The following is a 26253-nucleotide window of genomic DNA, read 5'->3' on the forward strand; positions in this document are numbered from 1 at the left end:
GCAGTCAAATTCAACAGACAATTTTCAGTTCATATTTTCCTTATGACAATAGTAGTTATTATAACAACCCCCCCCAAATTTTAGAACCTTGACAGAATAATTTATTTCTTGTTCACATCATAGTCTGACATGGGTGTTTTTTAGGTAAGAATGGCTTTCCTCTGTGTGATGACTCGGGGACCCTCTCTCTTTCCTTCTTATTGCTCTGTCATGAGTTAGGACCTTGGAGTCCTCTGCTTCCAGCTCTTATTCCATTTCTTCCAGAAATGGAATAAGAGGACAGAGGAGGCATACCTCTCTTTCAATTGCCTTGGCGCTCACATTCTATTGATTGAAACTAGTAAAATGGCACCACCAAAATACACATGAGGCTGGGAAATATATTCCTTGCTGGGTCAGTGGCAACTTTTTAATAAAGAAGGGGAAGCATAAATTGTCAATGAAGAAGTGACTGTTGGCTTCGATCTATTCTTGAAACTGTCTACCCTTTTACATCATTTTACAGAACTCTTTCCTATCTCTCCTTTTACCTTTCTGACAATGCAGTATCTTCTTTCTATTCCTTCCTCTCACACTTCGCTGCATGTCAGAACTCTTTATGATTTCCACCCTATTCTGCCCTCTCCACACAAGCTTTTATAGAGTCAACTAAAATCTGCATACTGATTGCTCACAAATTTCTATCTCCAGCCAACTTCTCCCTGGAGCTTCAAACTATGTATTAAATATTTTTTTGGACACATCTGCTGGAAAACCAATAGTATCCTTGAATTTGCTGTGTCTGAAACTAAACTCTATCTTTTCTCACTCTCATCTTCAAAAGGAATCCTGCTTCTGCATTAACTAGTTAATAACGTTACCATATTATTTAATCAACCGATATAGAAATCTGGGAGTCATCCTAAAATACTGTTTGTTTTTCACAATTCTCTCCCTTCCTATGCCCCACTTCCCACTAAAAATCAACCTCTAAATAGCATTCTTTTAAAGTATTTTATAAACTATTTCATCCATTGTTTCGATAACCTTATTTTATGTTAATATTTTATGACACTAAAGCAGATGCATATACTGTGATGGTAAATTTTAGGGGTCAACTTGACTGGATCATGGGATTCCCAGGTAGCTGGTAAAGCACTATTTCTGGGTGTGTCTGTAAGGTTATTTCTGGAAGAGATCAGCAATGATTCAGTAGAATGGGTAAGGAAGATCTGTCCTCACCCAGGAAGGGTAGGCACTATCCCACTGGCTAAAGCCCAGATAGGACTGGAGGAAAGGCGAATTCTTCCTCTTTGTTCCTCTCTCTTTCTCCTGGAGCTGGGACACCCCTCTTCTCTGGCCCTTTGATACCAGAACTCCAGGTTCTTTGGCTTTTGAACTTTACTTGCACCAGAACACCCCCGGCTCCTCGGCCCTTCAGCCTCAGAGAATTACACCATTGGCTTCCCTAATTCTGAGACCTTCGGACATGGACTGAGCCATGCTGCTGTCTTCCCTGGCTCTCCAGTTTGCAGATAGCTTGTCATGGGTCTTCTCATAATTCTCCTAATAAACCCCTTTCATAGATGTATGTGTACGTGTATATCTATATCTCTATTTATATCTATAATTATATCTTTATCTTTCTCCTATTGGTTCTATCTTTCTATCAGGAGAACCCTGATACATAGACAATATGTTTAAAAGCATTTTAAAAGACAAAAAATTGGCTACAGTTTGAAAATTTGAAAAATAAGGATAAGTTAAATGAGAAATTAACTAATTAACTAATATAAAATGAGAAATTGGCTCATAACGTTGTCGAGGCTGAGAAGTCCCACCATCTGCAGTCAGTGAGCTGGAGACCCAGGAGAGTCAATGGTATAGTTCCAGTCCCAGTCTAAAGGCCTGAGAAGCAGGGTAGCGGATGGTATAAATTTCAGTCCAACTCTGAGTCTGAAAGGTAGGAGAACAATATGCCAGCTTAAAGATAATAATGCAGAGATTAAGTGAAATCTCCCTTACCCGAATTTTTGTTTGATTCAGTCCTCCAGTGGATTGGATGAGGTCCGCCATCCAATTTTCCCCATGGGAAAGGTAATCTGCTTCTTTTAGTCTACTGGTTCAGATGTTAATCATATTTAGAAACACCACAGACACACCCAGAATAATGTTTAATCAAATATCTAGGCACCCCATGGCCAAGTCAATTTGACACATAAAATTATCACACTAATATATTGTGAACATTTTCCATATTATTTATCAAAACCATGATTTTATTCCTTGTATAATCTTAAATTTTATAGATGTGTTATTAATCATTTAAAAATCCCCCATTGCTTGATGTAAAATTGTTATAAACTTTTACCAACAGAAAAATGTAACAAACACCTTTTATGCATATCTTATATCTTTGCTTCCATAGCTGTCTATAGTGATATGTTGTGGAATTGTCCGTCTGCTCATCTTTGCTTCCTTTCAGGAACTCCCACTTAGTGTGACCCTAATGGGGCAATTTAGCCTAATGCACCACCCCACCCAACCAACACCACCACAGGAGTGGTAACCGGATCAAGTTAGACAATCAGAACAACCCATTCTCATCTCTCAGGGATGGTTCAGTGATGGGCATGGGCACCACACCCAGTGACGTGGAGTGCTCCCTGAGACTCTGTCGATGGAACCGTCATGGAAGATGGATTTATTATGTCGGGATTGCTGAACTGTGAGGATGTGATGTACATTCTTGGTGGCCAGCTCCTTAGCCTTGAGGATAAAATGTTTCCATGGAATAAGGTGAATGTACAGAGAAAGGAAGGGTTAAGAGACACAGAGAAAGGAAAGGTTAAGAGATGCAGAGAAATACAGATTTCCCTGTAACTTTATTGATCCCTTATTCATTGTTGCCTATAGAAAATGTCCTCTTGGAATTCTCAATTACTTAGACTAATAAGTCCCATTTGTGTGTAGATTATTGTGAATCATAGATCTCTCATTTTCAATTGAAGGGGACAGATTTTTAAAAATTAGATTACTTAGACAAAAGTAATGAACACCGATTAAATAATTTTATCAGATTACTTTTTAAAAACATTGTATTAATTTATATTTTTAATCAGCAGTTTATTAAAATAATAACAACAAAAATAGAAAAATAATAGAAAGAATAACATAGCATTAGGAAGAAATATTTAAGTAAGTACTATTATATAGGCACTAAACGCAAGGTTATCTTTGCCAGGGAGTAAATTATACATATGTTTGCTTTCCATTCATATATATATACTCATTGTTTACTAAGGGCACATTGAAATAGACATTAATAAAATGGAACAAGAGTCTTAAATATAGAGAATAAATCAAATACACTGCGATTTATTGTATGTGACTTTGTTTTTCTTTTAAACTTTTAAAACAAAAATAGCTGGCTTAGCCATTGTATGCTAAAGAAAATAAATGTACAACACATAAAACCCAATGTTTTCAGAAAGGTAATGCTGTTTGTCATAATATGTAAATCTCGGTGACCTATTACTACACAGACTACATTTATTATTCAAGTTGGAGCAATTGTAAGAATGAAGGGGAGAGTTCTTAATAAATACACTGGGACAAGCAGTGTAAACTGAAACTGTTCTATGCATAGTGGGACATATAGTCACTTGATTTCATACAATGTTTATTTTTTACTTAAATAAAGAGATGCTGTTGTACTGGCAGATATTTTGAACTCTGATTCACACAATTATTTGTGGGTCCAGAGACTTTCATCTCTGACATGTGGCTTCTAAGAGTACACTGGGTGTTGCCTTCGAGGAGGATTTATGGATCATGCCTGGAAATGAGGCAAATCATATTCACCCACATTCCATTGGCAAGAACTCAGTCATTTGGCCACATCTAAATACAATGGTGGCTTCAAATTGTAGTCCATTTAAATACCCAGGAGGAAAGGGACAATGGTTCAGCAACAGCCAGCCAGTGTTTTTTCACAGCTTAAAAATAGAACGTTTTAAATAATCTTTGTATGTTTATAGAAACGTGTAAAAAAATGGATCCAAAAGAAAAACAACTGTAGGTTGATATTATATTTTATCTCTAGAACATTATTGTTCTGATATTTCTAAACTAGCCCTGAAAGAGATTCAGTTAAAATATATAAGGTAAAATTTATCTTCTATTAGATTACACTGTTCAAAAATTCTGTCACATCTAATTTTTATCAGAACCCATGTGCTTAATCCCATTTTATTTCAACAACTGTATACAATATGAAGAGCACGGGATTCCGAGTCAGAAAGACCTGAGTCACAATCCTGATTACTGTTTATTCGATGAAGGATCTTGAAGAAGATACTTAACCTTTTTAAGCCTCAGTTTTCTGTCATGTAAAATGGAGGCAGATGCCTATCTCAGAAGGTTGTTGTGAGAATTAATTAAGAGGAATACTTAACATGCCAAGTTTAATGCTTCCCCCATAGAAGATGGTCAATAACGCTGATCCCTTTCTCCTAGCGTACTTAACTTCTGTGGGATTAAATAATTGCTACTCCAACCAACTGTCCCCTCTCTCTAATTAATAAAGCATGTCAACTGCAAAGACTTCATTTTAATCTTGAAGTGCAGACATTTTGTAGTTGCTAAAGTGTTTACAAAGGTTACTCTTCTTCAAATACATTTTAAAACCAATTCAGTGTAACAAATCCTATTCTCCCCACCTCCCTAATTTTGTATGATGGCTTCATACATTGAGTTCATTGTTCAATAGATTTCTAAGATGTTATGAGTGCAGAACACAAACTAATTTTTCATGCCATAATAAATTTATTTTTTTTTCCAAAGGAATGGAGAGATTTTTTTTCCCCCCCCAGAAATAACAGTGCCTTGAAAGATAGTTGAGACTAGGGAAGAATGATGTGGAAATAGAAGGTGAGCTCTCAGAACCCGACAGTACACCACCGCAGTTCATGCTCTAACAGTCAGTGTGTGTCACAAACTAGGTGATTCTTCAGGAGGTTAAAGGTTGCATATAATCCTAGCAATCTTCGTGTCTAAGTAGGCTCTTCAGCAATATCTTTGTTTTGGGACTTTGGTAACACATACAGTCTACTTGAGTTTTAAGGCTGCTTTTTACCAATGTCTCAAAAGAATTTGAAAGCCTAACAGAATTTAATACTAGCTACTAAAATCAGACCAGGCTGTCACAGAGTTTAAATTTTTTTTTCTGAAAAGTAAGAACATGTTGGTTTTCTGAGATCTTTAGTGGAATGACCTGAGTGCATATCTAAGTGATTTTCAAAAATGTAATTATTACCACGTCTTGCCTATAAAAATCCACTTAAAAAGAGAGAGAGAGAGAGAGAGAGAGAGAGAGAGAGAGAGAGAGAGAGAGTGCTCTGTCATCCAGGCTGGAGTGCAGTGGCACAATCCTAGCTCACTGCAACCTGGACCTCCTGGGTTCAAGCAATCCTTCCACCTTAGCCTCCTAGTAACTAGGACTACAGGTGGGGCCCACAATGCCCCTCTAATTTTTATTTTTTCTATAGAGATTGGGGTTTTGCTATATCACCCAGGCTGGTCTCGAACTGCTGATCTCAAAGCGATCCTCCCACCTCAGCCTCTTAAAGTGCTGGGATTACAGGTGTAAGCTACTGTGCCTGGCCAATAGCCCACTCTTTTAAGTCTACACGTGGTATTAAATTATTTCTCTGCTTAAAGGATTTATAGCAATATTAAAGGACTAATTTCATTCCAGGTTACATTTGGTTGCTTAATAACTTTTGGGAAGGGAAGAATCCACTGGCAGCTAAGAAAATACAGGCAAACCCCTGAAGAATCCTGCCTCTGTTTTCACATTTAACTACCTGCCTTATCATCCCAGATATTTCCTGTTTGGCCACGACCCTCATTGTGTCCCTTTTCTTGATGGCCTTAATTCCCATGAGTTGCGAACTGCCACACACTACATCTTTATTGCACCTCATTTATTCACTGTTCCAGATGCAGACTATATTTTTTGATAAATGAATCTTGGCCAAGTGTTAATGAGCAAGGACTAGTAAGATGATTTTTGGTAATATATTCATTTTAGCTGAGACGTTTCGACAAATTTACTCCGCACTTGTTTTCTAAAACATAAATGGCTGGCATTTTAGGCTTGCATAGAGCTGATTTTAATGACACTTAAATATAGGGTGGACCGTGTTTATCAGCAACCCTGTGTTCCTTTGTGGCAAGAAAAAAGGTTGGACCAAATTGATTAGTCTGGTGACTCTTTATTAATATTTTGAAGGAATGTCTGTAAAATAAATTGTGGTGCGGTGCCATGTGCCTCCAGGGACCTCTAACACATTTTTAGTGCTTGTTAAATTCAAAGTGATGCTGAAATTATAGCAAAGTAATAACAAACTGACCAAAGTTTAATAGCAAACTTCCATTTTCTGCATCAAGCATTTGCTGAATACAGATCTAGAAATTTAAATCTCTCCTTCTCTGGAGATGAGCAGTTCTCACGAACAGACCAAGAAATTCGCCTGTAGGCCTTCAAAGAGTTCACTTGAAGGTCTCCTTTCACTAGGACAGATGACTTAGCAGGAAGGATGGGCTGCAGAAATGTTGTCTTTTCCAATTTTACGCTTTTCTTTCCTCAGTCTTAGCTTATAAAGATCTAATTTTCCCTCCTTTTTTGCATCACTTTTCATATCTTGACACAGGGTATCTCTCATATTTCTGCTCAGATCAACGGCAGAGCTAGGCAGATCAAGGTAGAATAAGTTTTAGCTAAATGTTTATGCCTGTTCTGAAAATTTACAGCTTGCACGGAACACTTGCAGAGGTCATAGAAAAAAACTATTTTTTTTTCTTACCTAAATTACTTTAATTTAGTCTAACAAATCAAAAGTCAAATGCAATGCAACCTATTCTATGGTTCGTAGATTTCTAAAATAAAATTGAAATTCATCCCAGAAGACTAGAAGGTATTCCAATGTTTTGAAAATGAGCGATAAAAATAATTGTTCATTCTTTTCAAGCAAAATATTATTTATGGGAAGAACAATGGGAAACCGGGAGATTCCACAGACAGATGGGTGGCCTTGTGTAGACAAAACACAACTGATTAAATTTTGTACTTTGGTGTCAGGTAGACACAGCAAATATTGATGACTCATTCTATAATGGATTCCTTGTCTTTTTAGGATTCATGTGGTCAGCCTTCTTATGAAAATTTAAAAAACAAAGTTTGTTTTTTTAATAGTTATAGTCTGCCAAATTTTCATAAGAAAATTTATAATGTGATATCACATAACATGTTCAAATGGTAGCATCATAAACGCTTTAAAGTTCATGTTTTCTGATATCTCCCCAGGTTTGTGCCATTAGTATATCAGACTCACAGTTATCAAAGCCTCAACAGTATTCAAATGTGATATTTCCAAATTTGATCCCTGTAATTATATTGATATATACAAATGATATATGCTAAGTTAACTGTTTAAGAGTGGTTTGCTCTAGGTCCCCCAAGTAGTCTAAAATCTAGAAGGTTTTTGACACTATGGATTTGAGTGATAATACTATTGTCATCCCCCTAAAATCAACACTAGTTTTTTGGTTGGTTCTGGTACTTACGCGTGCGCGCGCGCGCGCGCGTGTGTGTGTATGTATGTGTTTTAAGCATTGGCCAAAGGTAGCAGGTGGCATAGATGGCTGACAAGATCTTTTGCTTTGCCAAAGTAGACCAGAGATTTTTAAAACAACTGATTTCAGATATTCTATAATTTCTACTGTCCGGGGGAGGCACTGAAGGCTTTTAATCATCTGTAGAGAAGAGTTGATTTTAAAACAGCTTTTCTGGTGTTCCTCTTTAATCAAAATCTTCTCATTCTCTTTCCTTGCAGGGTCTTAGGCCCTTGTTTTCTGAGATAAATCACTCTCTTTCTTCCCAAAGCAAAATGAAAGGGGCAATTATACCCTTGGTGATTCTTAATTGTCCCAATTAACGAAGTCAGTTTCTGGAGTCTGAGCTGAAAATGAAGCTTACAATGCACCCTCAATACATGAAATTTGGAAAGTCAATTTGAATATTTTTTGTTTGTTCAAGAAAATTTGACTATTTGAATATTGAACTGCAGTCACTATACTGGTACTCTAAATTTAGCTTAGAATAAAAATACTTTCTCTCCCTCCTTATATCCTCAGTTAAATTAAAGGGAAGAAAAACAAAACAAACAAACAAAAAACAGTATTATCACTCAAATAAACTTTATTTTATTTTTTTTTTTACAGCCTAGAGGACTTTATTTTTCTTACAGCAATTCTGCTGTGAATTCGTAGGGAATGGGCTCCAGCAGCTCAGGCTACTTTCCACTGGGTCTCACAAAGTGTACTTCTCGAAGCAGGCTGGGACTTCCCTTGAACCCATATACTTTTCTCTTTGGCTTCCTTTTTTTGTTGTTGTTGTTTTGTTATTTTGTTTTGAGACGGAGTCTTGCTTCATCATTCAGGCTGGAGTGCAGTGGCATGATTTAGGTTCACTGCAACCTCCGCCTCCCGGGTTTAAGTGATTCTCTTGCCTCAGCTTCCCGAGTAGCTGGGATTACAGGTGTCCACCACTGTACCCAACTAACTTTTGTATTTTTAGTAGAGACGGGGTTTCACCATGTTGGCCAGGCTGGTCTCGAACTCCTGAGCTCAAGTGATTCGTCCACTCTGGTCTCTTAAAGTGCTGGGATTATAGGCATGAGTCACCATGCCTGGCCTGGCTTCCTTCTTTTTCTGGTTGTTTTCTTTCACGTGTTTCAGGATGCTATCTTGGCTCTTCAAGTGCTTAAAATGCTGAACATGTATATTAATTCGCTTGGCAAGAACCTTGCCCTTACCATTTTTGCTGACAACCCTGCCAGCAGCGTGCTGGGGAACATTGTAAACTCTTCCAGTTTTGGCATGGCAACATTTACAGGGCATTCTCTTTTGAACAATACCTATTCTACAATGTCTACAATATCACCTTTCTTGCAGATTCCCATTTATGTACCCAAAGGAGCAACTCCATGTTTTCCAAAAGGCCCGAAGAACATATAGTAGGCACCTTGTCTTTTTCTCTTTATGGTTGTCATTTTGGTGAATTACTGAAAAATGGAGGTTCAGGCCAAAAGGCTTTACCTGATACTGCTCTAAGCAGTAAATTTTTACTTTTTCCAAATATGTTCCTCTCACATCAAATAACCATTTTCTGTCTGTGTTAAAGCTAATTAATTTGCCAGTGACTATCAATATATCAAATAATTTTACCAAATACTGTTGTAAAAAGCACTGTGCTGGCCCAATAGACAAATTAAAACTTGGGTTATGTAATCTAGATGTACCCTTTGCTTACATATGGGAGAATTTGAAAGATTCATTTGTTAGTGATTGTAATATACAGAGGAATTTAAGTTAAAAGATGTTTTGGAAAAATTCAAGTATTATTACTAAGGGGAAGTAAAAATAAACATATGTTTCACATCACTGGGTCAGAAGAAAGCAAATGCAGTATCTATCAATCCAACTCAAAAAAATAAACAGCAAGAAAATACAAATACTTTATACTCTGTATACTCTATTAAAAGTCAAACAGTCTCAGAAAGATTTGAAATCTGACTGTATGCTGTTTTACAAGAGACACACCTAGAACCAAATGATACAGAAAAGTTTAAAATAAAAGGGCAAGCAAGCATTTTTTTTAACATAAAGGCAAATAGAAAAGACAAGCATATGATATATGTTTCAGACAACATTAAATAAGACAAAAGGTGCTTTTTTATATTTTAAAGTGAACAATTCTCATCGCATTTCTAGCAGTCGTGATCCTTTATAAAAAATAATATGGCATTAAAATACTTGAAACAAAAAACGTTCGAAATACAAGGGAAAAGAGAAATTGAGCTGTTGTGGGTAAATTAAGGAAACTTTCCAGGCTTATTTAGAAAGAGGTGTATGTACTATTTTCTTAGGCATTTTCAATGGAACATGACCCATCTAGTTCTTGGCTGGGCCTAGAATGAGCAGGCTCAGATATTTTTTCTCAGTTTAAGTTACATCCTGCCCTAACAACAAGGTTTATTAACAACTGTTGTAGAGATACCAACATCTGTAGAATGAAATTCATTATTTTTCCCTCAGAAATCTTGGATACTGAAACTCATTAAATTGTAACACAATTCACTCAAGCTGCTAAACTGTAAACATGTCATCCTTAACTCTCCTTATCTCTAAAGTGTATCTATTGAATCTGGCTCCTCCTCTCCCCCTCACTATCACTGTCTTATTTTGGGCTTTCTTTGATGTAACCAGTGTTGCCCCTGGCATTGGACTCATACAAACCTGATCACACCGTTTTCTTTAGAAACCTGTGTTAGTTTCCTTTGCCCAGACTATAGGATCAAAATCGAACTCCTTACATGGTTTAAATGCCTTTAACGATCTGCCCTTCTCCCCACATCTTTCCAGGTTTATCATTCTCCATTCCTCCTCTAATCTTCCATTCACTTAAAATGTATTGCTATGCTAAGTTTTAAATAATTAACCAAAACACCAGACACATTTATGACTGTTCTTTCACCCACATTCTCTCCTCTTAGAATAACTTTCTCTGATTCCTTTTTGTACTCATTTTTTAAATCTTTAAGTTGCATATAATTTAATCAGCATATATGTATGTGTATATATATGATATATAGTCATGTTCACTTAATGATGGGGTTGTGTTCTGAGAAATGTGTCATTAGACAATTTTGTCATTGTGCAAACATCGTAGTTTACTTACACAAACCTAGATGGTAGCCTACTACACAACTAGGCTGTAAGGTATAGTCTATTGCTCCTAGGCTACAAACTGGTTCCGTATATTACTGTAGTAAATTCTGTAGGCGATTGTAGCGCAATAGTAGTTGTATATTTATTTACTTTTTGTTGTTTATAAGGTTTTGTTAAAATTAGCTTTAACATTAATAATACACCATACAAAGGTAAAATATGATTTTCTCTTCTGAACAAAATGTGTAATATTAAAAGAAAAGATTTTATTTACTTCTTGAGTAAACTGCAGGGAGAAAATGTAACAGGAGAGACAGATTTAGTTGGCCTCAGGTTGTCTTTATTAGGTCTTACTGTGTGGGAAGCAGAATCTCCTCTCTGTTAAATGGTAAATGTTTTTATCACTGTAGGTAAATGAAGGACTATTCTATAGTGACTCATGATCCTGTTTTGTGATATCAAGCGTCTTAAAACTTTGATATTTGACTGACTTTCCAATAGCAAAATTAGTAGTTCTAACTTCAAACTTTTTGACCTTAAACTAACTTTTTTGGATATTAGGTTCCCTGAAGTCCAAGAGAAATATATTAGGCTTATTAGACTTATTTGTTATATTAGTACACAGTAAGCCTTGTCAAATGTAAGGTGGTATTTAGCTTTCTTTGGGTTATATTTATACAGATATGTTGTTCGTATATGTTCTAGGATTGTATGACATTCCTGAAAATCTGATATATCCTGATGTATGTTTTCAGTAATAATTATGATTATGTTAAATTGTTATGTGCCACAGAAATAACCAAATTTCCTTGTCAATGGTGTCTTTGACTATGGCTGTCCTAAAACTTTTGTTATCCAAAGTTGTTGTTTTGCTTTGATCCTTCTCAGAAAGTGACTGACTTACAATCGGCCACAGTCCAGGGCTTGCTTTGGAGGGATTTATGAAAATAAACTCTCTTCTTTTCTTCTTTTCTGTAAAAACAGTAAAAAAAGAAAGAAAAAATATCATTTTCTTTTTGTGTGTGTGTGTTCATTTGTATATCTTTCTTTTTTAACCTATTTTTTATTTCAATAAGTTTTGTGGGAACAGGTGGTGTTTGGTTACATGAATAAGTTCTTTAGTGGTGATTTCTGAGATTTTGGTGCATCATCACTCAAGCAGTGTACACTGTACCCAATGTGTAGTCTTTTATCCCTCAACCCTCCCACCCTTTTTCCCAAGTCCCCAAAGTCCACTGTATCATTCTTATGCCTTTGAGTCCTCATAGCTTAACTCTCAATTATGAGAGCATACGATGTTTGGTTTTCCATTCCTGAGTTACTTCACTTAAAATAATAGTCTCCAATTCCATGCAGATTGCTGCAAATGCCATTATTTTGTTCCTTTTTATGGCTGAATAGTGTTCCATGTTGTATATATACCACATTTTCTTTATCCACTCATTGATTGATGGGCATTTGGGATAGTTCTACATTTTTGCAAATTGTGCTGCTATAAACATGCATGTGCAAGTATCTTTTTTGTATAATGACCTCTTTTCCTCTGGGTAGATACCAGGAGTGGGATTGCTGGATCAAATGGCTTCTACTTTTAGTTCTTTCAGGAATCTCAACACTGTTTTCCACAGTGATTTTACTAGTTTACATTCCCAAGAAACAGTGTAAAAGTGTTCTTCTTTACCACAGCCAGGTCAACATCTATTATTTTTTGATTTTTTGATTATGGCCATTCTTGCAGGGGTGAGGTGGTATCACATTGTGGTTTTGATTTGCATTTCCCTGACAATTAGTGACGCTGAGCATTTTTTCATATGCTTGTTGACCATTTGTGTATCTTCTTTTGAAAATGGTCTATTCATGTCCTCAGTTCACTTTTTGATTGGATTATTATTATTATTATTATTTTGCAGATTTATTTGAGTTCTTTGTGGATACCGGACATTAGTCCTTTGTCAGATGTGTGGAATGTGAAGATTTTCTCCCACTGTGTGGGTTGTCTGTTAACTCTGCTGATTATTTCTTTTGCTGTGCAGAAACTTTTTAGTTTAATTAAATTCCATCTATTTATTTTCGTTTTTGTTGCATTTGCTTTTGGGTTCTTGGTTATGAAATCTTTGCCAAAGCAGATGTATAGGAGGGTTTTTCCAAAGTTATCTTCTAGAATTTTTATGGTTTCATGTCTTAGATTTAAGTCTTTGATCCATCTTGGGTTAATTTTAGTATAAGGTGAGAGATGAGGATCCAGTTTTACTCTTTTACACGTGGTTTGCCAATTATCCCAGCACCATTTGTTGAATAGGGTGACCTTCCCCCACTTTATGTTTTTGTTTGCTTTGTTTAAGATCGGTTGTCTGTATTTGACTTATTTCTGGGTTCTCTATGCTGTTCCATTGGTCTATGTGCCTATTTTTATACCAGTACCATGCTGTTTCAGTGACTATGGCCTTATAATATAGTTTGAAGTTGGGTAATGTGATGCCTCTAGATTTGTTCTTTATGCTTAGTCTTATTTTGGATATGTGGGCTCTCTTTTGGTTCCATATGAATTTTAGAATTTTTTTTCAAGTTCTATGAAGAATGATCGTGGTATTTTGATGGGAATTGCACTGAATTTGTAGATTGCTTTTGGCAGTATTGTCATTTTCATAATATTCATTCTACCCATCCATGAGAATGAGATGTGTTTCCATTTGTTTGTGTCGTCCATGATTTCTTTCAGTAGTGTTTTGTAGTTTTCCATGTAGAGGTCTTTCATGTCATTGGTTAGGTATATTCCTAAGTATTTTGTTTTATTTTTCAGCTATTGTGAAAGGGGTTGAGTTACTGATTTGATTCTCAGCTTAGTCACTGTCAGTGTATAGCAGAGCTACTGATTTGTGTACATTAATTTTGTATCCTGAAACTTTACTGAATTCATTTATCAGTTCTAGGAGATTTTTGTGGGAGTCTCTAGGGTTTTATAAACATATAATTGTATCATCAGCAAACAGTGACAATTTGACTTCCTTTTTTACTAGTTGGGATGCCCTTTATTTGTTTCTCTTGTCTAATTGTTCTGTCTCGGACTTCCAGTGTTAGGTTGAATAGAAGTGGTGAATGTGGTCATCCTTGTCTTGTTCCAGTTCTCAGGGGGAATAATCTCAACTTTTCTATGTTCAGTATAATGTTGGCCATAGGTCTGTCCTAGATGGCTTTTAATACATTGAGGTATATCCCTTGTATGCCCATTTTACTAAGGGTTTTAATCATAAAGTGATGCTGGATTTTGTCAAATGCATTTTCTGCATCTATTGAGATGATCATGTGATTTTTGTTTTTAATTCTGTTTATGTGGTGTATCACATTTATTAACTTGTGAATATTAAACCATCCCTGCATCCCTGGTATGAAACACAGTTGATCTTGGCGGATTATCTTTTTGATATGCTGTTGGATTCAGGTACCTAGTATTTTGTTGAGGATTTTTGCATCTGTGTTTATCAGGGATTTTGATCTATAGTTTTCTTCTTTTGTTATGTCCTTCCCTGGTTTTGGTATTAGGGTGATACTGGCTTCATAGAATGATTTAGGGAGCATTCTCTCGTTCTCTATCTTGTGAAATAGTGTCAATAGGATTAGTACCAATTATTTTTTGAATGTCTAATAGAATTCACCTGTGAATCTGTCTGGTCTTGGACTTTTTTCGTGGTTGGCAATTTTTTTACGATCACTTCAATCTCACTGCTTGTTATTGGTTGATTCAGAGTTTCTATTTCTTCCTGGTTTAATTTAGGAGACTTGTATATTTCCAGGAACATATACATCTCTTCTAGGCTTTCTAGTTTATGTGCATAAAACTGTGTGTTCATAGTTTCATAGATCAGCCTTGAATGATCTTTTGTATTTCTGTGGTATCAGTTGTAATATCTCCTGTATTAGTCTGTTTACATGCCGCTGATAAAGACATACCTGAGACTGGGCAATTTACAAAATCAGGAGGTTTATTGGACTTACAATTCCACATGGCTGGGAGGCCTCACAATCATGGCAGAAGGCAAGGAGGATCAAGTCACATCTTACGTGGATGGCAGGAGGCAAAAAGAGAGCTTGTGCAGGGCAACTTCCTTTTTAAAACCATCAGATCTTATGAGACCCATTCACTATCATGAGAATAGCACGGGAAAGACCCCATAATTCACTCATCTCCCACCAGGTCCCTCCCACAACATGTGGGAATTATGGGAGCTATAAGATGAGATTTGGGTGGGGACACAGAGCCAAGCCATATCATTCTGCCCCTGGACCCTTTCAAATCTTCACATTTCAAAACCAATCATGCCTTCCAACAGTCCACCAAAGAAAGTCTCAGCTCATTTCAGCGTTAACTCAAAAGTCCACAGCCCAAAGTCTTATCCAAGATAAGGCAAGTTCCTTCTGTCTATGAGCCTGGAAAATCAAAAGCAATTTAGTTACTTGCTAGATACAGTGGGTGTACTGGGGTGGGTAAATACAGCCATTACAAATGGGAGAAATTGGCCAAAACAAAGGGGCTACAGGCTCCATGCAAGTTCGAAATCCATCAAGGCAGTCAAATCTTAAAGCTCCAAAATGACCTCCTTTGACTCCATGTCTCACATCCGGGTCACGCTGATACAGGATGTAGCTGGCTTTGCAGGATACAGCCTCCCTCCTGGCTGCCTTCACGGGCTGGTGTTGAGTGTCTGCAGCTTTTCCAGGTACACAGTACAAGCTGTCAGAGGATCTACCATTCTGGGATCTGGAGGACAGTGGCCCTCTTCTCACAGCTCCACTAGGCAGTGCCCCCATAGGGAATCTGAGTGGGGGCTCTGACCCCACATTTTCCTTCTGCACTGCCCTAGCAGAGGTTCTCCATGGGGACCCTGCCCCTGCAGCAAACTTCTGCCTGGGCATCCGGACATTTCCATATATCGTCTGAAATGTAGGCAGAGGTTTCCAAACCTCAATTCTTGACCTCTGTGCACTCACAGGCTCAACATCACATGGAAGCTGCCAAGGCTTGAGGCTTGCACCCTCTGAAGCCACAGCCTGAGCTCTATGTTGGTGCCTTTCAGCCATGGCTGGTGCAGTCACTAGGCTGCACACAGCACAGGGACCTTGGGCTCAGCCCACAGAACCACTTTTTTCTCCTGGGATTCCAGCCTGCAATGAGAGGAACTTCCACAAAAGTCTCTGACATGCCCTGGAGACATTTTCTTCATTGTCTTGGTGATTAACATTTGGCTCCTTGTTACGTATGCAAATTTCTGCAGTGGGCTTGAATTTCTCTCAGAAAATGGGATTTTCTTTTCTATTGCATTGTCAGGCTGCAAATTGTCCAAACATTTTTGCTGTTTCCCTTTTGACACTGAATGCCTTTAACAGCATACAAGTCACCTCTTGAATGCTTTGCTGTTAGAAATTTCTTCCACCAGATACTCTAAATCATCTCTCTTAAGTTCAAAGTTCCATAAATCTCTAGGGCAGGGGCAAAATGCCTCAAGTCTTTTTGCTAAAACATAACAAAAGTCACCTTTGCTCCAGTTCCCAACAAGTTCCTCATCTCTATCTGAGACCACCTCAGCCTGGATTTCATTTTCCATATCATTATCAGCATTTTGCTCAAAACCATTCAACAAATCTCTAGGGAGTTCCAAATTTTCCCACATTTTCTTCTCTTCTTCTGAGCCTTCCAAACTGTTCCAACCTCTGCCTGTTACCCAGTTCTGAAGTTGCTTCCACGTTTTCAGGTTTCTTTTCAGCAGCCCCCACACCTGATACCAATTTATTGTATTAGTCCACTTTCACACTTCTGATAAAGACATACCTGAGACTGAGCAATTTACAAAAGAGAGAGGTTTATTGGACTTATAGTTCCATATGGCTGGGGAGACCTCACAATCATGACAGAAGGTAAGGAGGAGCAAGTCACATCTTAACGTGCATGGCAGGAGGCAAAAAGAGAGCTTCCATTTTTAAAACCGTAGGATCTTGTGAGACTCATTCACTGTCATGAGAATAGCACAGGAAAGACCCGCCCCCAAATTCAGTTATCTCCCATTGGGTCCCTCCCACAACACGTGGGAATTATGGGAGCTATGAGATGAGGTTTGGGTGGGGACACAGAATAAAACCTTATCATCTCTCATTTCATTTCTAATGGAGCTTATTTGGACCTTCTGTTTTCTTGGTTAATCTCACTAATGGTATCAATTTTATTTGTCTTTTCAGAGAACCAGCTTTTTGTTTCATTTATCTTTTATACATTTTTGTTTCAATTTCATTTAATTCTGCTCTGATCTCTGTTATTTCTTTTCTTCTGCTGGGTTTGGGTCTGGATTATAGTTTCTCCTGTTCCATGAGGTATGACCTAAGATTGTCTGTTTGTGCTCCTTCAGACTTCCTGATATAGGCATTTAATATTATGAACTTTCCTCTTAGCACCACTTTTGCTATATCCCACAGGTTTTGATAGGTTGTGTCACTATTTTTGTTCAGTTCAAAGAATTTTTAAGTTTCTATCTTGATTTCATTGTTAACTCAACAATCATTCAGGAGCAGGTTATTTAATTTCCATGTATTTGCATGGTTTGGGAGGTTCCTTTTGGAGTTGATTTCCACTTGCATTCCACTGTGGTCTGAGAGAGTACTTGATATAATTTCGATTTTCTTAAATTTACTGAGACTTGTTTTGTGGCCTACCACATGGTCTATCTTGGAGAATGCTCCATGTGCTAATGAGTAGAATGTATATTCTGCAGTTGGTGGGTAGAATGTTCTGTAAATATCTGTTGAGTCCATTTGTTGCAGGGTATAGTTTAAGTCCATTGTTTCTTTGTTGACTTTCTGTCTTGATGACCTGTCTAGTGCTGTCAGTGGAGTACTAAATTCCCCACTCTTATTTTGTTGCCATCTATCTCATTTTTTAGGACTACTAGTAATTGTTTTATAAATTTGGGAGCTCCAGTGTTAGGTGCATATATATTTAGGATTGTGGTATTTTCCTGTTGGACTAATTTTTTAATCGTTATATAATGTCCCTCATTGTGTTTTTTAAGTGCCGTTGCTTTAAAGTTTGTTTTGCCTGATATAAGAATAGCTGCTCCTGGTCACCTTTGATGTCCATTTTCAAGGAATATATTTTTCCACTCCTTTATCTTAAGTTTATGTGAGTCCTTCTGTGTTAGGTGAGTCTCCTGAACACAGCAGGAAATTGGTTAGTGAATTCTTATTCATACTGCCTTCTTCTATCTTTTAATTGGAGCATTTAAGCCATGTACATTCAATGCTAGTATTGAGATGGGAGGTACTATTCTATTCATTGTGCTATTTGTTGCCTGAATACCTTGTGTTTTTTTTCATTGTGTTATTGTTATATATGTCCTATGAGACTTATGCTTTAAAAAAGTTATATTTTGGCATATTTCAAGGATTTGTTTTAAGACTTAGAGCTCCTTTTAGGAGTTCTTGTAGTGACGGCTTGGTAGTCACAAATTGTCTCAGCATTTGTTCCTCTGGAAAAGACTGTATCTTTCCTTCCAGTGAAGTTTAGTTTCACTGGATACAAAATTCTTGGCTGACAGTTGTTTTGTTTAAGGAGACTAAAAATAGGATCTCAATCCCTTCTAGCCTGTAGGGTTTCTGCTGAGAAATATGCTGTTATGCTGATAGATTTTACTTTATAGGTTACCTGATGCTTTTGCCTCACAGCTATTAAGATTCTTTCCTTTGTCTTGACTTTAAATAACCTGATGACTGTATGCCTAGGTGGTGACTTTTTGTGATGAATTTCTCAGGTGTTCTTTGAACTTCTTGTATTTGGATGACTAGATTTCTAGCAAGGCCAGGGAATTTTCCCCTGATTATTCTCTCAAATATCTTTGCCAGACTTTTAGATTTCTCTTCCTCCTTGGGAACACCAATTATTCTTAGGTTTGGATGCTTAACATATTCTCAAACTTCTTGGAGGCTTTGTTCATTTTTTCTTATTCTTTGTTCTTGACAGATTGGGTTAATTCAAAAGCCTTGTCTTCGAGCTCTGAAATTCTTTCTTCTGCTTGTTCAAGTGTATTGTTGAGACTTTCCAATGCATTTTGCATTTCTCTAAGTGCATCCTTAATTCCAGAAGCTGTGATTGGTTTTTTTTTTTTTTTAATAGTATCTGTTTCACTGAAGATTTTTCCTTTCACATCCTGTATTACGTTTTTGATTTCTTCAAGTTGGAGTTCACCTTTTTCTGGTGCCTCCTTGATTAGCTTAATAATTGACCTTCTGACTCCTTTTTCTGGAAATTCAAAGATTTTATCTTGGTTTGGATCCATTGCTGGTGAGCTGGTGTGACCTTTTGGGGGTTGTTAAAGAACCTTGCTTTGACATATTACCAGAATTGTTTTTCTGGCTCCTTCTCATTTTGAAGACTATGTCACAGGGAAGATCTGGGACTCAAGAGCTGCTGTTCAGATTCTCTTGTCCCATGGTGTGCTCCTTTGACGTGGTGCTCTTCTCCTTCCCCTAGGGATGGGACTTCATGAGAGCTGAACTGCAGTGATTGTTTTTGCTCATCTGGGTCTAGCCACCCAGCAGAGCTACTGGACTCCAGGCTGGTACTGGGGAGTGTCTGCAGAGTCCTGTGATGTGATCCGTCTTCAGGTCTTTCAGCCGTGGGTACCAGCACCTGCTCTGGGGAGGTAGCAGAGGCGCAAAGAGGACTCTATGAGGATTTTGGTTGTACTTTTGTTTAGTGCACTGGTTTTTCATTGATTGGCCTCCAACCAGGAGGTGGTAGTTTCAAGAGTGCATCATCTGTAGTTGTATAGGGAGGATCAGGTGGTAGATGGGGCTATAGAGCTCCCAAGAGATTATGTCCTTTGTTTTTGCAACCAAATGGGTACAGAAAGACCACCAGGTGGGGGTGTGTCAGAGCTCAGACTCTCTTCTGGCAGGGCTTGCTGTGGCTGCTGTAGGGGATAGGGGTGTGGTTCTCAGGCCAATGGAGTTACGTTTCCAGGGGGATCGTGGCTGCCTCTGCTGAGTCACACAGGTCACCAGGGAAACTGTAGAAATCTGACAGTCGAGGAATCACCCCACTCCACTGCAGTGGAGTCCTAAAGGCCAGTCTCACTCTGACCACCTTGCATCCCCAACAGCACTGAGTTTATTTCCAGGCAACTAGTGACCAGGGATGAGAACTTGCCCCAGACCACCAGTGTCCCTGCTGAGAAAGCCAGCTGACTTACAGTTCTTTGGAGTCTCAGGGAACCTGTAGCAGTGATAAAAGGATAATTATCAAAACAAAGAGACTGACTTTGGCATAATACTTTTAAGCAAACAATAGAGGCTCCTTGAATTCCATCAGTTTTCCAGTAGTTCATTGTTTCTATCTCAGGATTCCTTCAAAGGGTGTGTGGATTCTCTCAGCTTTCCTGGTATGTTGCTGTAGTGGTTGTTGGAGCAAAAGTTCACAGTGTGAGTCTCCACATGCTGCTGTGTCTGTGCGAGTGGGAGCTGCAAGCTAGTCCAGCCTCCTATCCACCATCTTGTCCTCTAGTTGTGTATTTAAACATAGGAAAGGTAATATGCTGCACTATGACATTATGATGACTACAATGTCACTAGGTGGTAGAAAATTTTCAGTTTCACTAATGATCTTAATGGTATATACTGTCCATTGTTGACCCAATTGTATATCATAGTGGTCCCATGGAATTATAATATTGTATTTTTACTGTACCTTTTTATTTTTTAATTTTCTTTTTTACTATACCTCTTTTTTGGTAAAATGTTCACGTCTTTTGTGTGATTTTTATTAGATTATTGTGTATACTTGTGGAAAAATATGTTTTATAGATACAGTTGTTGCTTTAAAAAAACTTTTTGACAATGTTTTTCTTTGAAATGTTCAACTTTAAAAAATAATTATGGAAATGTCTGCATTTACAGGTAGCATTCTCTATTTGTTTTCTATTTACCTCATCCATTCTGTGTTACTTTATTTCCTGTTTACCCGATTTATTTTGTTTCAGTTGCATACATTTTAGTATTCCATTTTATTTCTACTATTGACTTAATCATAATTATTTGTATTATTATTTGTGTAGTTGCTTAAGTATTAACAAAATGTATCTTTAGCTTATCACAGCCTATCTTTAAATAATAAGATATTGCTGTATGTGTAATATAAGAACTTTGTAAGAGTACATTTTCATTTCTTCCCTACCATACCCTTTGGACTATTATTTTCATACTTTTTATTTCTACATATATTACAAACTACACACTAACCTACTATTTTTAAAACAATAAATTACTTATTGAATTTTTTTCTTTTCTTTTTTTGAAAAAAAATTTAACAATTTCCTCCTTGTGTTCAGCCTCTCAGTTTTTTTTTTGTTTGTTTGTTTGTTTTTTTAATTTTATACATGTGGGATACATATGCAGGATGTGCAGGTTTGTTGCCTAGGAAAACATGAGTCATTGTGGTTTGCTGCAGCTATCAACCCATCACCTAGGTATTAAGTCCTGCATGCATTAGCTATTTTTCCTGTTCTTTCCATCCCATGCCTCGCCCTCCACCTAGACAGGTTTCAATGTGTGTTGTTCCCTTCCCTGTTTCCATGTGTTCTCATCATTCAGCTCCCACTTGTACATGAGAACATGTGGTGTTTGGTTTTCCGTTCCTGTGTTAATTTGCTGAGCATAATGGCTTCTAGCTCCATCCATGTCCCTGAAATGGACATGATCTTGTTCTTTTTAATGGCTGCATATTATTCCATGGTGTATATGTAACACATTTTCTTTATCCAGTCTATCATTGTTGGGTATTTGGGTTGATTTCATGTTTTTACTATTGTGAATAGTGCTGCAATGAACATATGTGTGCAAGAAGTTTTTCATTTGAGATAATTTTATATATAGAAAAGTTGCAAAAATGATACAAAGAATTCATATATTCTTTCATCCAGCTTCCCTTAATACTAACATCTTACATTAGCAAGGATAATTATCAAAACAAAGAGACTGACTTTGGCATAATACTTTTAAGCAAACAATAGAGGCTCCTTGAATTCCATCAGTTTTCCAGTAGTTCATTGTTTCTATCTCAGGATTCAATCCAGTATCCCACATTGCAGTTACTTTTTATATCTCTTTAGTCTCCTCTAATCAATGATAATTCTTGAATTTGACACTTTTAATGAATACTGGTTAGTTATGCTGTAGAGTGTCTCTCAATTTGGTTTTGACTGTTGTATTCTTGTGATTAAATTGATACATCTTTGGCAAGTACACTGTAGAAGTGACGTTGTGCCCTTCCCAGTGCATCATATCAGGGTGTACATGATGTCAATATGTCTCATTACAGATGATATTAACTTTAATCATTTTCACTGAAATATTGTCTGCCAGGTTGCTCCACCATGAAATTATAACTTTCCTTTTTGCAATTAATAAATATATTGGGCAAAATATTGTGAAACCACTCAAACATCATTTTTTCTGAAAACTGTGCTCACTGATTTTAGCCGTCATCAGTGAGTTTTGCCTGCAGCAATTATTACTGTGATACTTGTTTGAGGTTGATTTTGTATTTCCCTCATTTCTTTTATATTTATTAATTGAAATTTTTCTGTAATGAAGAACTATTTATTCTTCCATGTTTATTTATGTATTCAATTATTTGAAATAAATTGTGAAGTCATAAATGTTTACTCCTACTCCTTTGAATATTATTTAATATCATTTTTAATTTTGTGACTCATGCTATTCTAGTATTTTCTGACACCATGATGTATTTCAGGTTCATTTTATTTTATTTTATTTTTTGCATCAGCCTTGGAATCAACCACTTCTCTGACTAGCCATGGTTCTTTTGATGGGCAAATGGTATTTAGAAACCAAGATCCAGGCACAGAATACTTTTTGTTATGGAAGTATTATTGTTTTAGGATATCTCAAATGACAGGGTTTGGAAATACAAGTATACAACTCACACATACATAGAATTCTGCATTTATAATTCTATATATATCCTAACATATATTAAAGCTCATGAATTCATAGTGATACCTCCAATTATAATCTGACACTATAGGATTAATTCTGTCCTCCTTTTTCTTAAGTGTAACTTCTTTCTTTGACAATGGAAGCAGAGTCTCTTTACAATATATTTACTTATTTGTTAGATCATTGTATACACACACTCTTATCAGAAACAGATTTACTAAGTACATTTGTGAATAGTTACTTATATGTTTAGCCTTATAATATCCACGCTAAATTCTAAGTTACTTAGACTAGTGCTTTTCTACCTCACTCTGTTCAGTGTGGTTATCCTATTCACTTGTAATATATTTAGGTTCATCTGTTACTGTCTTGTATTCAATTTTGGGATCCTCCAACGACTTGAGTGATTTTAAGAACTATTTAGTTTTATGGGTATTTGAGACTTTATTATGGTTCTAAGAATCAAAGCTATACTGAAAGTATACCCAGAGAAATATTGTGAAGTAAAGGAAAATATTTTCATGTTTGTGCACAATTGGGGCTTCCTGAGTAATGAAAATTAGGACCTGTATTAAAAGATAAGTCTTGGAAATCAAAGGGTATTAGACCATGAGACATTTGCTCCTATTGCAAGTAGTAAAACTTATCTTTCTAGAGCCAACTGTTTGCATTGCAGGGTAGGAACTTTCTCCTTTATCTTCCTGAGAGACTTTGTTTTATTTCAAATGGGGATGAGACCTAGAGCCCTAAAGCCTGTCCTTTACATTGCATGTTATTGTAAACAACTAGGGAGTGGATATTGCCTTTCCTCTGGCAGAAAAGAATAGAGGGCAACTTTTCTTCTCCTACATAAACTGTCAGGCTCATAATTTTGGGGATATTCTCCTTCAGGACCCACCTCATATATATATATATGTGGTAACATTTGGTTTTTGTGCTTTGTTCCTAGGATATTAGGGCAAGAGGAACCTATGTGATCATTACTATAAGTAATAATAATTTGCCTTGATTCAAAAACCTCATGTTTGTATCCTGTATTAGTCTGTTCTCATGCTGCTATGAAGAAATACCCGAGACTGGGTAATTAATAACAGAAAGAGGTTTAACTGACTCACAGTTCCGCATGACTGGGGAAGCCTCAGGAAAATTACAGTCATGGTGGAAGGGGAAGCAAACATGTCCTTCTTCACATGCTGGCAGGAGAAGTGCAGAACAAATGGAGGAAAAGCCCTTTATAAAACCATCAGATCTCATGAGAACTCACTCACTATAATGAGGACAGCATGGGGAATCATGATGTAATCACCTCCCACAAGGTCCCTCCCCCAGCATGTGAGGATTACAATTGGGATTACGATTCAAGATGAGATTTGGCTGGGGACACAGAGCCAGACCATATCATTATAAATAAGATAAATACATACATTAAAAACATATTAAGAAATATTGCTTCCTTTTAATCTCCACTACTCTAATCCTATTTTCCCCTTCTTTTTGTCATTTCCTACCCACTCTCTGTTGGAATGAATCTTTTAAGTTTAGGATTTATCTCTCTCGTATTTATTTTGCATAAATGATGTATATTTTCTATCTTCTTCTTTCCTTCTTGTTTTAACATAATAGCTCTATTGAGATGTAATTCACATACTGTAACATTCACCCATTTCAAGTGTACATACTTTTAGGGTATTCACAGGGTTGTGTGATCATCACCATGATCAATTTTGAAATATTTTCATCATCCCTGAAAGAAACTCTGTAGACATAATTTGTTATTCTCCATACCCCTCCTCCCAGCCCTAGATAACAACTAATTTATATTGTCTTTAGTGACTGGTTTCCTGTAACATGTTTTCAAGAGTCATCCATATTGTAGCATCAATCAGTACTTTATTCCTTTTTACTGCTGAATAATTTTTCACTGTATGTATATACCACATTATTTATCCATTCATCAGTTGATGGGCATTTTGGTTGTTTCCATTTTGAGGCTACTATAAATAAGGCTGCTACGAACATTTGTGTACAACTTTTATGTGAACATGTTTTCATTTCTATTCATACATGAGTAGGAATAGAATTGCTGGGTCATTGATAACTCTTTGTTTAACTTTTTATGAACTGCCAGACTGTTTTTCCAAAGCAGCTGCACCATTTTACATTCCTACTATTAATAGGAATATATGGGGGTTCCAATTTCTCCATATTCTCACCAACTTGCTATTATCTGTCTTTTTGATTATAGTCATTCTAGTGTTCCTTTCTTTCTCACATGACATATAGAATCTTATGTCATAAGATTATGACATAATGCTTCATTTGCTTTTTTCCACTGACCGATATATCCTGCAAAAAACAAGTCATCTTAGAGGAATTTTCCTCATTCTTTTTATAGCTGCATAGTATTTCATTGTGTAAATGTATCATAATTTATTCAATCCCTCTCCAACACATGGATATTTGGTTTATTACCACTACTTTGCAAATATGAACAATGCAGCAATAAATAACCGTATGCATATTATTTAAGTCGATGCATAATATTCACATTATTGGAAGAGTATTTTCAGGATATATACGTGGTTGTGCTAAATATTGCCAAATTTTCATCCAGAAGGCATAGACCAATTTTCATTCACATAAGCAGTGTATGAGAACATTTGTTTGCTATGGCTTTGTCAACAGAATTTGCTGTCTTGCTTTTAGACGTTTCCCAGTCTGATAGGTGAGAAACGGTGTCTTATTGTTGTTTAATTTCTCTAATTTTAGTGAGATTGAAGGCTTTTCATGGTTTTTTATGTCATTTTTCAATATTTTTAGTGAATTTTCTGTTCTTTTAATTATTTTTTAAAGAGGTTAATAAATAACAAAACAATCTTTTATATGTATTCACATTTATTATTTCTAGCATTCTGTTTTCTATGGATTCTAATTTCCATCTGGTGTCATTTGCTTTTAGCTTGAAGAACTTCCTTTAACATTTCTCTTTGTGTAGGTGTGTTAGGAACACATTTTCTCAGCTTTAGTTTTTCTAAAAATGTGTTTACTTTGCCTTCATTTTTTTGATGGTATTTTGCTAGCTAGAGAATCTAGTCTGCTGGTTATTTTCTTCCAGTACTCTATGTTGTTCCATTGTCTTTTGGCTTATGCCTTTTCTGAGAAGAAGTTTTCAGGCTTTCTTATTTGTTTTCCTGCTGATGTCAGCCTTTGATATACACCCCTGAGCCCTCAGTAAGGACCTCTGGCTAAGAGTTTTCAGGTGGGCACAGTCCTGTATTCTCTCTATACCTCCTTCAAGTTTTTCATGTCACAGTTACCCACACTTTGCAATTAAATGCTTATAAATGCTTTGGCTGGCACCTCATCATCCTACTATTTTTCTAGAGGTAAGAGCAGCCCTAGATCTTTTCTCCCGTACGAAAACTTTGTTACTTTCTAGAATTTTGTTCATTCAGGTTTCTTTGTGTACTCAACTTTGCAATG

This window comes from Chlorocebus sabaeus, chromosome 3 (assembly GCF_047675955.1).
Source record: "Chlorocebus sabaeus isolate Y175 chromosome 3, mChlSab1.0.hap1, whole genome shotgun sequence".
Lineage (NCBI taxonomy): Eukaryota > Metazoa > Chordata > Mammalia > Primates > Cercopithecidae > Chlorocebus > Chlorocebus sabaeus.